The following is a 14,632-nucleotide window of genomic DNA, read 5'->3' as shown; positions in this document are numbered from 1 at the left end:
CTGCCCCTGCCCCTGCCCCTGCCCCTGCCCCTGCCCCTGCCCCTGCCCCTGCCTCCCAAATACTGGGAATAAAGAGACCCACTACACCCAGCCACCCCTCCCTTTTTGCTGTCTTTTTTTGTATTCAGGTCTTGAGGTGTTCTATGCTCTATGGGGTGTTCATGGTTGTCATAGCCATGTCATATCCAGACATTTCAAGACATTGCTCCTTTGAACCATAGAATCTTTGTCCTCTCCTCCCAGTACTCCTGGGTCTTGAAGAAAATATAATAGATGCCATGTTTAGGTATCCAGACTAAATAGACAGTTACTCCAAGAATTTTGAACATTTGTGAATCTCTGTATTAGCATCGACCTCTGATAAGATGTTTCTGTGATCTGAGCTTAACTGAGACTGGTCTATAGATATAATCATAAATATTTAGAAGGCAGATTAACTAGTGTGTTTTGCAAAACAGAGAAATCTTAGAGTCATATTCTATTGGTAGGCAAAGATGTAAGACAACCATGACTAATCCAAGCACTATGAAGTCAAGATAAAACTCCAAGTGTGCTGTCGTATTCTCTATGGAACCTTAAAACACACCTTAAGAGCAGCAGGCACAGTGGTCTCCAGTGGACCAGCTTGAGTGTTCTTTGAAGCCCTGCTTTGAGTTAAGCTCTTGTGTTAACAGCCGTGATAATTCCCACCACTGTCTTAAAACTTTTAATGGCTTCTTCACTCCTCAAGTTTACTTTCTGATATGGTTCATCTTGGGAAAATGCACGTCTTCAGAAATAGATTTTGCACTCTTAGAATGTTAAAGTTATCTGGGAGAGCAATGTTTTCCCCTGGGTGGATCTAAGTAATATACAGTAACAAGCTCATTGATGCCTTGGGTGACAAGCTGGTCCATGTCCACTGGGAGGAAGAGACCTATCATCCTGTCCTTGATTTGGCCATGCCTCCTGCTAAGCAGCCTTTCCAAGACACATCCTATCGGTGGGATTCACACTGCCCTGAAGAGCTCCCAGTGCTCAGCACTCAGAGGCAGAGGAAGGTATGATGAGCTTCACACTCATCCTCTTCCCCAGTCTATCCTGCCTTAGACTTCGCACTGTTTTCCTTCAGATTCCTTTTCTACTATTTTTCTTTCTAGGTAACTAAATTCTATCTTTCTTGTTTTTCTTACCAATCCTTGTCTTTAGTACATACTATTTTCACTATATTCCTATTTTTATTTCCTTATATATGTATGTATGTATTTGCATCTGTTGAAGACAAGCCCTTAGTCCTTCTATTTCTACCTATACTACCTACACTTTAGAGTTAAATCTCATACAGCATATGCAGTGTAGTAAAGAGTACATTTCTTTTTTTTAATATTTATTTATTCATTTATTTATTTATTATATGTAAGTACACTGTAGCTGTCTTCAGACACTCCAGAAGAGGGCATCAGATATCATTACGGATGGTTGTGAGCCACCATGTGGTTGCTGGGATTTGAACTCAGGACCTTTAGCAGAGCAGTCCGCGCTCTTAACCGCTGAGCTATCTCACCAGCCCCAAGAGTACATTTTTTAAAAAAAAAAAAAGAAGAAGAAGAAGAAGAAGAAGAAGAAGAAGAAGAAGAAGAAGAAGAAGAAGAAGAAGAAGAAGAAGAAGAGTAAATTTCTAATGTTCCTTTGAACACTGGAGCTAAGTGCTCATTAGCATTTACACTTTACCCATCAATTACCTCTAATACCTTTCTGTTTTTGTTAAATTATGGACATAATAGCAGGTCATCGGAATGTGATGTTTTGGTGATGATTTATAATATACTTGACATATAATAGAAAGCATTATACATTTAGAGTGTTTAGTCCAATTAGGGGTGTGTTGTGGTGGTGGTCGTTGCTGATGATGATTTATGAGGTCTTATTGACAGATATACATACTATCTGTATATTGTATTATGAATTTAGTTGCATACACAAGCATGGCTTTCATGACATTTGCCCATAATTCCCTACTGTATCACTCTGCCACTTCCATTTCTCACACATGTCTCAGAGTCTCCCCATTGGGTTTGTGAATTTCCCCACCAGATTCCATATATGAGAATATGTGTCATGTTTATCTGTGTGAGATTGCCTTATTTTACATAACACAATGGTCTGTTTTTTTTTTCTGTTCATTTTCCTACAAATAATTAAAAGAGTGACAGAAAAATATATTTCTCTGAGAATGGGCTCAACACTGGGCTGGGTGTTGTAACAACCAACTCTTCATATTTTGAATAACAGAAGCTCTACAGAGGGATTGAGTCCCCAAAATAACCCAAGGGTTGGACTCAGAAACAAATCCTAAGTGAGAAGTCTTTCACTGAGAATTGTTTTCTAATTTATTCTTTTCTTTTACGTGTACAGTGTTTTGCTTGCATGTATGTTTGTGAAGTGTGTGCATGTCTGGTGCCACAGAGGCAGGAAAAAGGTATCAGATCCCCTGGAAATGAATTTACAGTTGTAAGCCTCCAAGTGATTGCTGGACTCTGCTCTGGGTTCTGTGAAAGAGCAGCTGATGTTCTCAATCACTGAACCATCTCGCATCTCTGTTGTAGATTTAAAGATAAATCCCTTGGAAGAGTTTAAGAGTGCAACTGAACCTCCAAAGGGATTCAGTTATGTTACCCTCTACTTGGGAAAGATTAGAAGTTTCAAATGGAGCTTTGAAAATATACAGTGTGAAGTTGAGGCCAAGTTCCTCTGTCTGCTGCTGTGTCTGGTTGTTGCCTAGCAGGAGCTATGTTTGGCAACCAGTATGATAATGGTGTCACTGTTTGGAACTCTCAGGGCACGATTCATGAAATTGAGTATGCAATGGAAACTGTTAAGCAAGGTTCAGCAACAGTTGGTCTAAAGTCAAAAACACATGCAGTGCTGGTTGCACTGAACAGGGCACAGTCAGTGCTTGCCACTCACCAGAAGAAAATTCTCCTTGTTGACAACCATATTGGTATCTCAATTGCAGATCTGACTGGGGATGCCAGACTGTTATGTAACTTTATGTGCCAGGAGTGTTTTGATTCCAGATTTGTATTTGACAGACCACTTCCTGTGTCTCTCCTTGTGTCTCTAATTGGAAGCAAGACCCAGATCCCACCAAAACAATATGGCTGGAGACCATATGGTGTTGGGGTGCTTATTGCTTCTTATGATGATATGGGTCCTTACATTTTCCAAACCTGTCCATCTGCTAACTATTTTGACTGCAGAGCTATGTCTATCAGAGCCTGTCGATCAACCCGCACTTACCTTGAGAGATTTATGTCTGAATTTATGGAGTGCAATTTGGATGAACTGGTTAAACATGGTCTGAATGCTTTAAGAGAAACACTCCCTGCAGAGCAGGACCTTAACACAAAGAGTGTTTCCATTGGAATTATTGGTAAAGACTTGGAATTTACAATCGATGATGATAATGTGTCTCCATTCCTGGATGGTCTTGAAGAAAGACCACCGAGAAAAGCAAAGCCTTCACAGGCTGCTTATGACCTGCAGAAAAAGCTGATGAACCAATGGAGCATTAAGTGATAATGGCGATGAGGACATGAGGATGGAGAGGCATACACTGGTGACAATAATCTGTATTGTAAACCAATAGCTGCAGAGTATTGGGTGGTATGTTTTAGAAATCAGTCCACATGTGAGTTTTCTCCAAGCAACTTCACAGAAACCATATAATGAGGTGCATTTTCTGTGAAAGGGTCTATATAATCATTTTCTAGGAAGTATAGGTATCTATATCAATGTTTTTGTATGAAAAAACAAGTATCTGCAGTTTTAAAGACAACCGTGAAATAAAATTGTTTCACAAATATATATATATATATACAGTTTGGGCTGGAGAAATGGCTCAGCAGTTAAGAGCACTGGCTGTTCTTCCAGAGGCCCTGAGTTCAATTCCCAGCAACCAGTTGATGGCTCACAACTATCTTCAATGGAATCCAATGTCCTCTTCTGATGTGTCTGAAGACAGCTGCAGTGTACTCATATACAAAAAAGAAAAAATAATTATTTTAAAAATTATACAGTGTGGTCTACTGAACTAAAACTCTATAACATGCAAGTTTTCCTTTCAGGTCATTAACATTCTGCTTCTTAATATAAAAGCACTCAGAGGACTTTAGCGTTGGCCCACCTGCTTCAGTGCTTTCTATCATCTGAGGCTCTCAAGACTTCAGAAGACTTTAGCGTTGGCCCACCTGCTTCAGTGCTTTCTATCATCTGAGGCTCTCAAGACGCCCTGGAATGCAGTTCCCAGACATACTACATCTGGACCTGAAATACCAGGGAGTAGGACATTTCTCTAATCTTCTCTTCCCTTGAAGTGTCAGTCAGTATATTTCCCCACAAACATCAGTATGTAATTAGCTTTATACATCAATCTGATTCCTTTTCTATGAAGGCCTGACTAAGATGTCATTTCCAAGCAAGACCCTCTTGGGGGTTATCTTCATATCTGAGTTCTGTGTGGGAATCATAGGGAATTCATTGCTCCTTGTGCTGTATGTATACAACTTCTTGGTCAAAGCTCACTTTAACAGACAGATCGATCCCATTTTCATGCACCTGATGATAGTCAATATGTTGACAATCATATTTTCTATGATTCCATATATCACATCATCCTTTGGAGTGCCTAGTTTTCTGAACAGTGCTGGCTGTAAGGCCTTTCAGTATGTCTACAGAGTCACCCGGGCTATGTCCATCTCTACCACTTCTATTCTAAGCTCATTCCAAGCCATCACCATCACTCCCAGTAATTCTAAGTGGGCGTGGCTTAAGCCTAAACTCTCTACGTGGACTTTTTGCTCCTTCCTATTTTCTTGGTTCATCAACCTGGTGATATATGTGCAGCTCATTAAGACTGTGATAGCGAAAACCAATTACACTGATGTTGATTATGGATACTCTCATGTTTACTGTGGAAGTAGTCCAGTTGAGTACCCCAATCCAGGATTATTCCTCAGCGTTATCATAACAAGAGACCTGCTCTTTCTAGTCATCATGATGTGGACCAGCCTCTACATGGTGACCCTCCTCTTCAGGCATCACAAGAGAGCCCAGCATCTCCGCAACCCAAGACTCTCCTCCCAGAAGTCTCCTGAACACAAAGCCACTCACACAATCCTGTTGCTGGTAAACTGCTTTGTGTTCTTTTATTTGTTGAACATCTTCGCCACCCTTTATGATAGGTTTTGTACACGTGAAAGAACGCCAAGCTTGGGGGCAATTATCGCAATCATGGCATCATTTTACCCTACTCTCTGCCCATTTTTACTGATGAACACTAATAAAATTATTTCACAGTGTATTTCTTCCCTACTTGTTTTCATAGAGCCGTTGGTGATTGATATGTAACCCAGGTGTTCTCTTTAACAAATCTTTCTAGTGATTTTTGTGATATGTTGGAATCTGTGGGGATCTTGAGTCCTTGCTATGGTCCTAATTAGAATTTTCATAAGTTGTACATTTTCAAGTTTTAGATTTTTAATGTTTTGGATCAAGAAAAAAGCACATCCACACCATTTCAGCAATTTTCATATTTACTATCCATTGAAATTATAATACTTTGGAGCTTGTAAAATAAAAACGGGTCTTGTTAACCTCCACATAAGTGTCATCATAAACAAACAAACACACACACACACATTTTGTATACATAATCATACACACATACCTACACATACAAAGATAAATAGATAAAATAGAGGATAGGTAGATAGATAATCTATAAAGAGATAACAGATTTTCAAAGATTTTTTTTTTTATGTTGACACTTTGTAAAGTCTTTATTTCACTTTTATTTTGTTTGGTTTTGTTTGGTTTTTTGAGGCAGGTTCTCTATAGGTAGCCCCTGTTTTTCTTGGAACTCATGTGTAGACCAGGCTAGCCTTGAACACAAGAGATATGACTGTCTCTGCGTCCCTGAGGGCTGGAAATGAAGGCATGCCCCATCACACCAGACTATTTAAAAATGTTTTTATTCTATTCTGTGATAATTTTCCTCTTCAAACTTGTAATTAGAAGACTCAAAATATTATTTGTATCTTGGATAAAATTTCTTTTCAATTGTCGTTTTCACTTTTTTATTATTTTGGTTTTGAGAAAGGTTCTCACTATGTAGCCATGGCTGTCCTGGAACTTACTATGAAGACCAGGCTATCCTTCAAATCACAAAGATCTTCCTGCCTAGGCCTCACAAGTGATGGGGGGAAAGGTGTGTGCCCCATGCCCAATGAGAACTGTCTTCTCTTTTTTTATGGTTTTTCGAGACAGGGTTTCTCTGTATAGCCCTGGCTGTCCTGGAACTCACTTTGTAGACCAGGCTGGCCTCAAACTCAGAAATCCACCTGCCTCTGCCTCCCAAGTGCTGGGATTAAAGGCGTGTGCCACCATGCCCGGCTGAATTATCCTCTTCTAAAGAATATGTTATAGTCATTCAACAAATAAGTTTCCCCAAATTAAATGTTGCCAGTCCTAAATGAAAAGAAGCCATTATTTGTGAGTTATATTTATATCAATGTTGTAAAAGGGGAACAGTGGGGCTTGAAGATGGCCCAGAAGTTAAGAGCACTCCTTGGTTCTACCAGAAAACCCAGGTCAGGTTCCCAACACCCATATGATGGCTTCAACAATCTGTAGCTCTAGATCCAGAGGATTCCACATCCTCTTCTGACTTCCAGGAGGAACAGGCACACAAATGATACATAGATATATGTGCAAGCAGAACATCCATACATATTAATGTTTTAATTTAAAAATGTGTTATAGTATTATTATCTGTTCATAATTGACATACATATAAGGTATTTCCACTTCCAGGTTCCTGTGAATAGAGCAGTACTGAATATGGGTGAACAGGTACCTCTGTGGTAGGATATACAGTCTTTTAGGTATTGTCTTAACTACTTTTCTATTCCTATGACAAAACATGGTGACCAATGTAACTTATAAAAGAAAGCATTTCTTTTGTGGCTTACAGTTTAAAAGGGTTAGAATCCATGATTAACACACCAGGCATGGCAACAGGGAGGGAGGTGTGGAGTTGAAGCAGAAACTAAGACATCACATCTTTAAACACAAGTAGAAGGCAGAGCGAGCTAACTGGAAATGGCAAGGGCTCCTGAAATATTCTTTTTTTAATTTATATCCCAAATGCTGCCCTTCCTTCTAGACCCCAGCCTCACAGAGTTCCTTGCCCCATCCTCTATTCCCTTCCCCTTTGAGAGGGTACACTCTCCGGGTATCCCCCCACCCTGTGCATCAAGTCCCTGCCAGATTAAGCACTCTTTCTATCACACAGGCCAGGCAAGGCAGCCCCATTGGGGAATAAATACCACAGTCAGGTTACAGCTTTAGGAAGAGCCTCTTCTTCAGCTGTTTGGGAATCAACATTACTGAGCTGCACATCTGCTACATTTGTGCAAGGGGACTCATTGCAGCCCTTGTATGTTCTTTGGTTGGTGGTTATGTCTCAGAGAGCCTCCAGCAGTCCAGGTAATTTAACTCTGTTGATTCTCCTGTAGGGTTTCCATCTCTTCACAGCCTTCCAACCTTCCACCAACTCATCCATAAGACTCTCCAACCTCTGTCCAATGTTTGGCTGTGGGTAACTATGTGTGTTTCAGTCAGCTGCTAGGTAGAGCCTCACAGAGGACAGTGGGGTCCTGTCTGCAAACATAACATTAATAGTGTCAGGGGGGCTGGTGAGATGGCTCAGTGGGTAAGAGCACCCGACTGCTCTTCCGAAGGTCCAGAGTTCAAATCCCAGTAACCACATGGTGGCTCACAACCATCCACAACGAGATCTGGTGCCCTCTTCTGGAATGTCTGAAGACAGCTACAGTGTACTTATATATAATAAATAAATAAACCTTTAAAAAAAAATAGTGTCAGGGATTGGTCTCAAGTTGGGCCACTTATTGGTTGACCATTCCTTCAATCTCTGTTCCATCTTTGTCCCTGCATTTTCTTTTGGACAGGACAAATTTTGGGTGGAAAGTTCTGTGGAGTGGGTTGATGCCCTTATCCCTCAAATTGGTGGTCCTGCCTGGCAACAGGACATGTCCTCTTCTTGTTCCATGTCCCACTGTTAGGATTCTTGGTTAAGGTCACTCACATTGACTCCTGGGATACTCCTCAGTCCCAGATCTCTGGGACTTCTAGAGATTCCACCCACCCACCCCCCTCCACCTACCTCTGGCAGCTGCAGATTTCCCTTCATTTCTTAGCCACCATGTAAATGCAACTGAAAACTGTTTTGAAAATGCATCTTACTCCAGTCATGAATGGGTTAGTCAAATGACAACAACATCTGGCAAATAGATTCATCCATATTTATCACCCTGCACAAAATTGAAGTCCAAGTACATCAAGAACCTCAACATAAATCCAGATACACTAAATCTAACAGAAGAGAAAGTGGGGAATAACCTTGAATGCATTGGTACAGCAGACATTTCCTGAGCAGAACATCAGTGGCTTAGGTTCTGTGATTAACAATTGATAAATGATACCTCATGAAACAGCAAAGCTTCTGTAAGGCCAAAGGACACTGTCAATAGGACAAAAGAACAGCCTACAGATTAGGAAAAGACCTTCACCAATCCTGCATCTAGCAAGGGGCTAATATCCAAAATGTATACAGAACTCAAGAAGTTAGACTCCAGTTCCACAGTCTGCAGAGAACTCTCCAACCCACAGGCACCCTAGCATGCCCAGGAACTTAGGATCACTGGTGAGTGGAACACAACATTTGTTCCAACAGAACTGGGGGTGCCTAGGGCCAGCTGGAGCACAGACACAGGAACACTGCTGGACCAGTGACTCGGTTCCTTCCAGTCCGCACCAGCACCAGGCCACCTTGGGAACGAACTCAAACGGTCCCACAGTCCCTAGAGGAGGTACCATTTTCAGGTGCTCTAACTCGCCCAGGATCTTAGGATCCCAGGAACTCAGCGTGCCAGGAGCTTGGTCAAACCAGATCTCAGGGTCTCAGAGGAAGCTTGACTGCCAAGAACTCTGAAACACCCAGAATCTCAACATCACAGGATCCCAGAATCACAGGATCACAAAGAAAGCTGGACTCTGAGAAGTTCTGACTCAACTGAAATTTCAGGAAGGACAGGCTCCAATCAGATATATCGAGGGCAGGGAGCACTTGAAACAGTCGGATGGTAGGAGGCAAGCATAAGAACAGAAGCAACAGAAACTAAGGTTACTTGGCATCATTAGAACCCAACTCTCCCACCATAGCACATCCTGGATACACCATCACACCAGAAAAGCAAGATATGGATCTAAAGTCACTTGTCATGAGGATGATAGAGGACTATAAGAAGGACATAAATAACTCCCCTAAAGAAATACAGGAAAACACATCCAAACAGGTGAAAAATTGAACAAAACCATACAGGATCTAAAAAAGGAGGTAGAAACAACAAAGAAATCACAAAGGGAGACAACTCTGGAAACAGAAAACCTAGGAAAGAAGTCAGGAGCCATAGATGCAAGCATAACAAACAGAATACAAGAGATAGAAGAGAGAATCTCAGGTGCAGAAGATACCATAGAAAACATTGACACAACAATCAAAGAAAATGAGAAATGCAAAAAGATCCTAACCCAAAACATCCAGAAAATCCAGGACACAATGAGAAGACCAAACCTAAGAATAATAGGTATAGATGGGAAGGAAGATTTTCAACTTACAGGGCCAGTAACTTACAGGACCACTCAACATAATTATAGAAGAAAACTTCCATAACCTAAAGGAGTGCCCATGAACATACAAGTAGCCTACAGAACTCCAAATAGTTTGGACCAGAAAAGAAATTCCTCCCATCACATAATAATCAAAACACCAAATGCACAAAACGAAGAAAGAATATTAAAAGAAGTAAGAGGAAAAGGTCAAGTAACATATAAAGGCAGACCTATCAGAATTATACCTGACTTCTCCCCAGAGACTATAAAAGCCAGAAAATCCTGAGCAGATGTCATGCAGACCCTAAGAGAACACAAATGCCAGCCCAGGCTACTATACCCAGCAAAACTCTCAGTTATCATAGATGGAGAAACCAAAGTATTCTGTGACAAAACCTAATTTGCACAATATCTTTCCACAAATCCAGCCCTTCAAAGGATAATAAAGGGAAAACACCAACGCAAGGAGGAAAATTATGCCCTAGAAAAAGCAAGAAAGTAATCCTTCAACAAACCTAAAAGAAGATAGCCACAAGAACAGAATCCCAACTCTAACAACAAAAATAACAATTACTTTTCCTTAATGGACTCAATTTTACTTAATGGACTCAATTCCCCAATAAAAATACGTAGACTAACAGACCGGTTACATAAACATGACCCAACATTTTGCTGCATATAGGAAACCCACCTCTGTGACAAAGAGAGACACTACCTCAGAGTAAAAGGCTGGAAAACAATTTTCCAAGCAAATAGTCCCAAGAAACAAACTAGAGTAGCCATTCTAATATTGAATAAAATCAACTTTCAAACTAAAGTTATCAAAAAAGATACAGAGGGACACTTCATATTCACAAAGGTAAAATTTACCAACATGAACTCTCAATTCTGAACATCTATGCTCTAAATGCAAGGGCATCCACATTCATTAAAGAAACTTTAGTAAAACTCAAATGACACATTGTACTGCACAAAATAATAGTGTGAGACTTCAACAACCCACTCTCATCGATCCTAGAAACAAAAAGTAAAGAGAGACTCAGTGAAACTAACAGAAGTTATGAAACAAATGGATTTAACTGATATCTATAGAACATTATATCCTAAAACAAAAAGATGGGCTGGAGAGATGGCTCAATGGTTAAGAGCACCAACTGTTCTTCCAGAGGTCCTGAGTTTAAATCCTAGCAACCACATTGTAAGACCCCTGAAGCTGGGCCTCTGATCAAGTCCCCGGATGAGCTGGCCAGCACCCCAGTGTCCCGATAGAAAACCTCACCTGATGCAAACTGCAAGAGGTTTTATAATCAGCTAGCTGAGGACGAAGTCCCTCTGCCATGCAGGGCAGGGGAGTTCGATCCCAAGTGGTGACAGTAGGGGGCTTTTAACAGCTAGCTGAGGAGTTGGGAGGAGAGTTGGGAGGAGTTCTTCTATTCCGGGTGTCCTTGGTGAAATTTACAAGGCAGGAGTGGGTAGTGAGTTCTTTCTGAATTTTTATCTCCGTGTCCTCGGCACAGGAAGGCAGGCATCTCTGGTTGTACAGTATAGAAACAAAAAGACTTTTTGCTGGCTATAGAGAACAAAGAGCTTCTTTCTAGCTGTATTTTTAAAGATCAGGGAAAACAAGCTTGGGGAACATCCAGGGGCTTTACCTTCCAGGGAGAAACGCTTTTGGTGATGTAGCTGCCTTTGAATCACCCATTTGCCTTAAGTAATCCCAGTAAATTCATTGATTCTCCACATTGGACTTCAGTAAAATCACTTCTTTAGCCATCTGTCAGTATCCTATCTAGAGACAGTAGATGCTTGTTGAAAACTTTGGAGAAGAAACCACACAGTACATGACTCACCCATATCCCTGTAACTCCAATAAAACTCATTTGTTCACCAAATTTGATTTTGGTTGTATCCTTATTTGGTCTGTCATTGGCTCCCTATCTCAGGTGAGCAGTATTTGTTGCATGTTTTTCAAGGAATAATGCCACTTAACAACATGCCGTATCGTGCATATAGACATCTGAGGGTGAGTTTAAAGGAGGGGTTTGAACTAATTGATTTAGTAGTGGAAATTTCAAAACCGCTGTGCTGGCTAGGTTTCTGTTAATGTAAGACAGTCATCTGAAAGGTGAAAACCTCAATTGAGAAAATGCTTCCTTAAGACTGGGCTGGCAGGGTGTGGTAGCGCACACCTTTAGTCCCAGCTCTCAGGAGGCTGAGGTAGGTGGATTTCTAAATTCAAGGCCAGCCTGGTCTACAGAGTGAGTTCCAGGACAGCCAGGGCTATACAGAGAAATCCTGTCTCCAAAAACCAAAAAAAAAAAGAAAAAAAAGACTGGGCTATTGACAAGCCTGAAGGGCATTTTTGTAGTGATTGACTGGGGAGGATGATTATGGATGCACTACCTGATAAATTATTTACCGCAGGTGAAATGAGCCAATTCAAACCAGATTAGAATATATTAAAGACAGGTTTATTGAGAAACTGCTCTTGGATGAGTTCTCTGGCCCCAAGGAAGGAGGCCAGGGGAGTGCAGGTGAAAGGAGGAGGAGGGGTCATGTGTGCAAAGAGCAGAGAAGTAGAAGGAGAGAAAGAAGAAATCAAAGTGTCTGGATTATATAAGGCTGGAAAGTTCGGGGTTGAGGACAGGGTATGCCAGGTAGAGGTTGGGGGATGCTAGGAGAAACTGTAGGCCAGGTCTGCTTTGATACATAGAACATGCACCTTAATCCCTTGTCTCAGAGTCTAGAAACCAAACACTACCTCTAGGCTGTTGGTCTGGGGAGATGCAGCATACACATAAACCAAAGTCCAGCTTGGTGAACCATGAGGGTTTGGGGTTTTTTGATTTGATTTGGCTTGGTTTTTAATTTTTTTGTTTTTGTTTTATTTGGGGGGGGGTTACTTGTAGGGAGATGGGTGAAGAGTAACTTAAAGGAGCAGAGACTGCCCAAAGCCCATTCCAACATGGGTGACTGGAACAGACTGCGCAGCCTGCAGATAGTTCAACAGGTTGGAGAGAGTCCTTTCCAGGTGGCTCACTTGGTCTCTTTGCAACTCTGTCTGAGAGTTTTCTCTGACTTCCTTCTTCTGAGAAGGACTCTCAGCTCGTTTTGTTTTGTTTTGTTTTGTTTTGTTTTGTTTTGTTTTGTTTTGTTTTGTTTTAAAGAATTTTTTATTTTATTATTTATTTTACATGTGTGAAGTACATTGTTGCTGTCTTTAGACACACCAGAAGAGGGCATCACATCCCTTTACAGATGGTTGTGAGCCACCATGTGGCTGCAGGGAATTGAACTCAGGACCTTTAGGGGAGCAGTCAGTGCTCTTAACCTCTGAACCATCTCTCCAGCACCACTCTCAGCTTTTATTGTTGACTCTGAAAAGAGGGGCCAAATGAATCTGGTCAGTTTGGGGACTTCTTAAAGCTATTTTGAGTTGTTTACCTTTTTGCTTCAAGAGCTTTCCTGTATGATGGCTTTCAAACACACTGGAAGAAACTATTACACAACACCAGGTTCACACACACACACACAGAGATCTGAGTTTGAGGACCTAACTTCCTCAGTAATGATCAGTGCTGTGGAAGTGTAACCCAAAACAACCCTTTCCTCCCCAGCTTGCTTTTTTTTTTTTTTTGGTTTTTCGAGACAGGGTTTCTCTGTGTAGACCTGGCTGTCCTGGCACTCACTTCATAGACCAGGCTGGCCTTGAACTCAGAAATCCTCCTGCCTCTGCTCTTGCAGAGGTCCTGAGTTCAATTCCCAACAACCACATGGTGGCTCACAACCATCTGTAATGGGAGCTGATGTATGTAATGGGATCTCCTGATGTCCTGAAGACAGCTACAGTGTGCTCATACTCATATATATATACATATATATATACTTATATATTATATTATATTATATTATATTATATACAGTGCTGAAGCTTAATGGTTAAAGAACCCTTGCTGCTATTCCAGAGGACCTGGATAAAGTTCCCAGCAACCAGGTCAGGCTGCTCACAATCACTTATAACTTCAGTTGCAAGGTAGGTAACGAACATAGTTTGGTTTTTTTTTGGTTTGGTTTGGTTTGGTTTTGGTTTTTCGAGACAGGGTTTCTCTGTGTAGCTCTGGCTATCCTGGAACTCACTCTGTAGACCAGGCTGGCCTCGAACTCAGAAATCCGCCTGCCTCTGCCTCCCGAGTGCTGGGATTAGAGGCGTGCGCCACCACGCCCGGCTACGAACATAGTTTTTAAAAATGTCTTTTTATCCAGGGATCCATCCCATAATCAGCTTCCAAACGCTGACACCATTGCATACACTAGCAAGATTTTGCTGAAAGGTCCCAAATATAGCTGTCTCTTGTGAGACTATGCCGGGGCCTAGCAAACACAGGAGTGGATGCTCACAGTCAGCTATTGGATGTATCATAGGGCTCCCAATGGAGAAGCTAGAGAAAGTACCCAAGGAGCTAAAGGGATCTGCAACCCTATAGTTGGAACAACAATATGAACTAACCAGTACCCCGGAGCTCTTGTCTCTAGCTGCATATGTATCGAAAGATGGCCTAGTGGGCCATCACTGGAAAGAGAGGCCCATTGGACTTGCAAACTTTATATGCCCCAGTACAGGGGAATGCCAGGGCCAAAAGAATGGGAATGGGTGGGTAGGGAAGTGGGGGGCGGTACGGGGGACTTTTGGGATAGCATTGGAAATGTAATTGAGGAAAATATGTAATAAAAAATATTAAAAATTTAAAAAAATGTCTTTTATACACATAAAAATAGCTTAGTCAAGAAACCCACTACATCAGGGCTGCACCCTGATAACCAGAACTCAGTAACATCAAAAAGAAAGAAAGAAAGAAAGAAAGAAAGAAAGAAAGAAAGAAAGAAAGAAAGAAAGAAA

The 14,632-nt window shown here is 41.3% G+C and overlaps 2 pseudogenes; both read left to right on the top strand.

The window, feature by feature from the left end:
• The first annotated feature begins 2,769 nt into the window (after nucleotides 1–2,769).
• LOC110297236 lies at nucleotides 2,770–3,554 on the top strand (annotated as a pseudogene).
• An 889-nt stretch (nucleotides 3,555–4,443) lies between these two features.
• LOC110297234 lies at nucleotides 4,444–5,381 on the top strand (annotated as a pseudogene).
• The last annotated feature ends 9,251 nt before the right edge of the window (nucleotides 5,382–14,632 follow it).

The sequence above is a fragment of the Mus caroli genome, chromosome 7 (assembly GCF_900094665.2).
Source record: "Mus caroli chromosome 7, CAROLI_EIJ_v1.1, whole genome shotgun sequence".
NCBI classification, from domain to species: Eukaryota; Metazoa; Chordata; class Mammalia; order Rodentia; family Muridae; genus Mus; species Mus caroli.
This window is presented reverse-complemented; position numbering and strand designations above follow the sequence as displayed.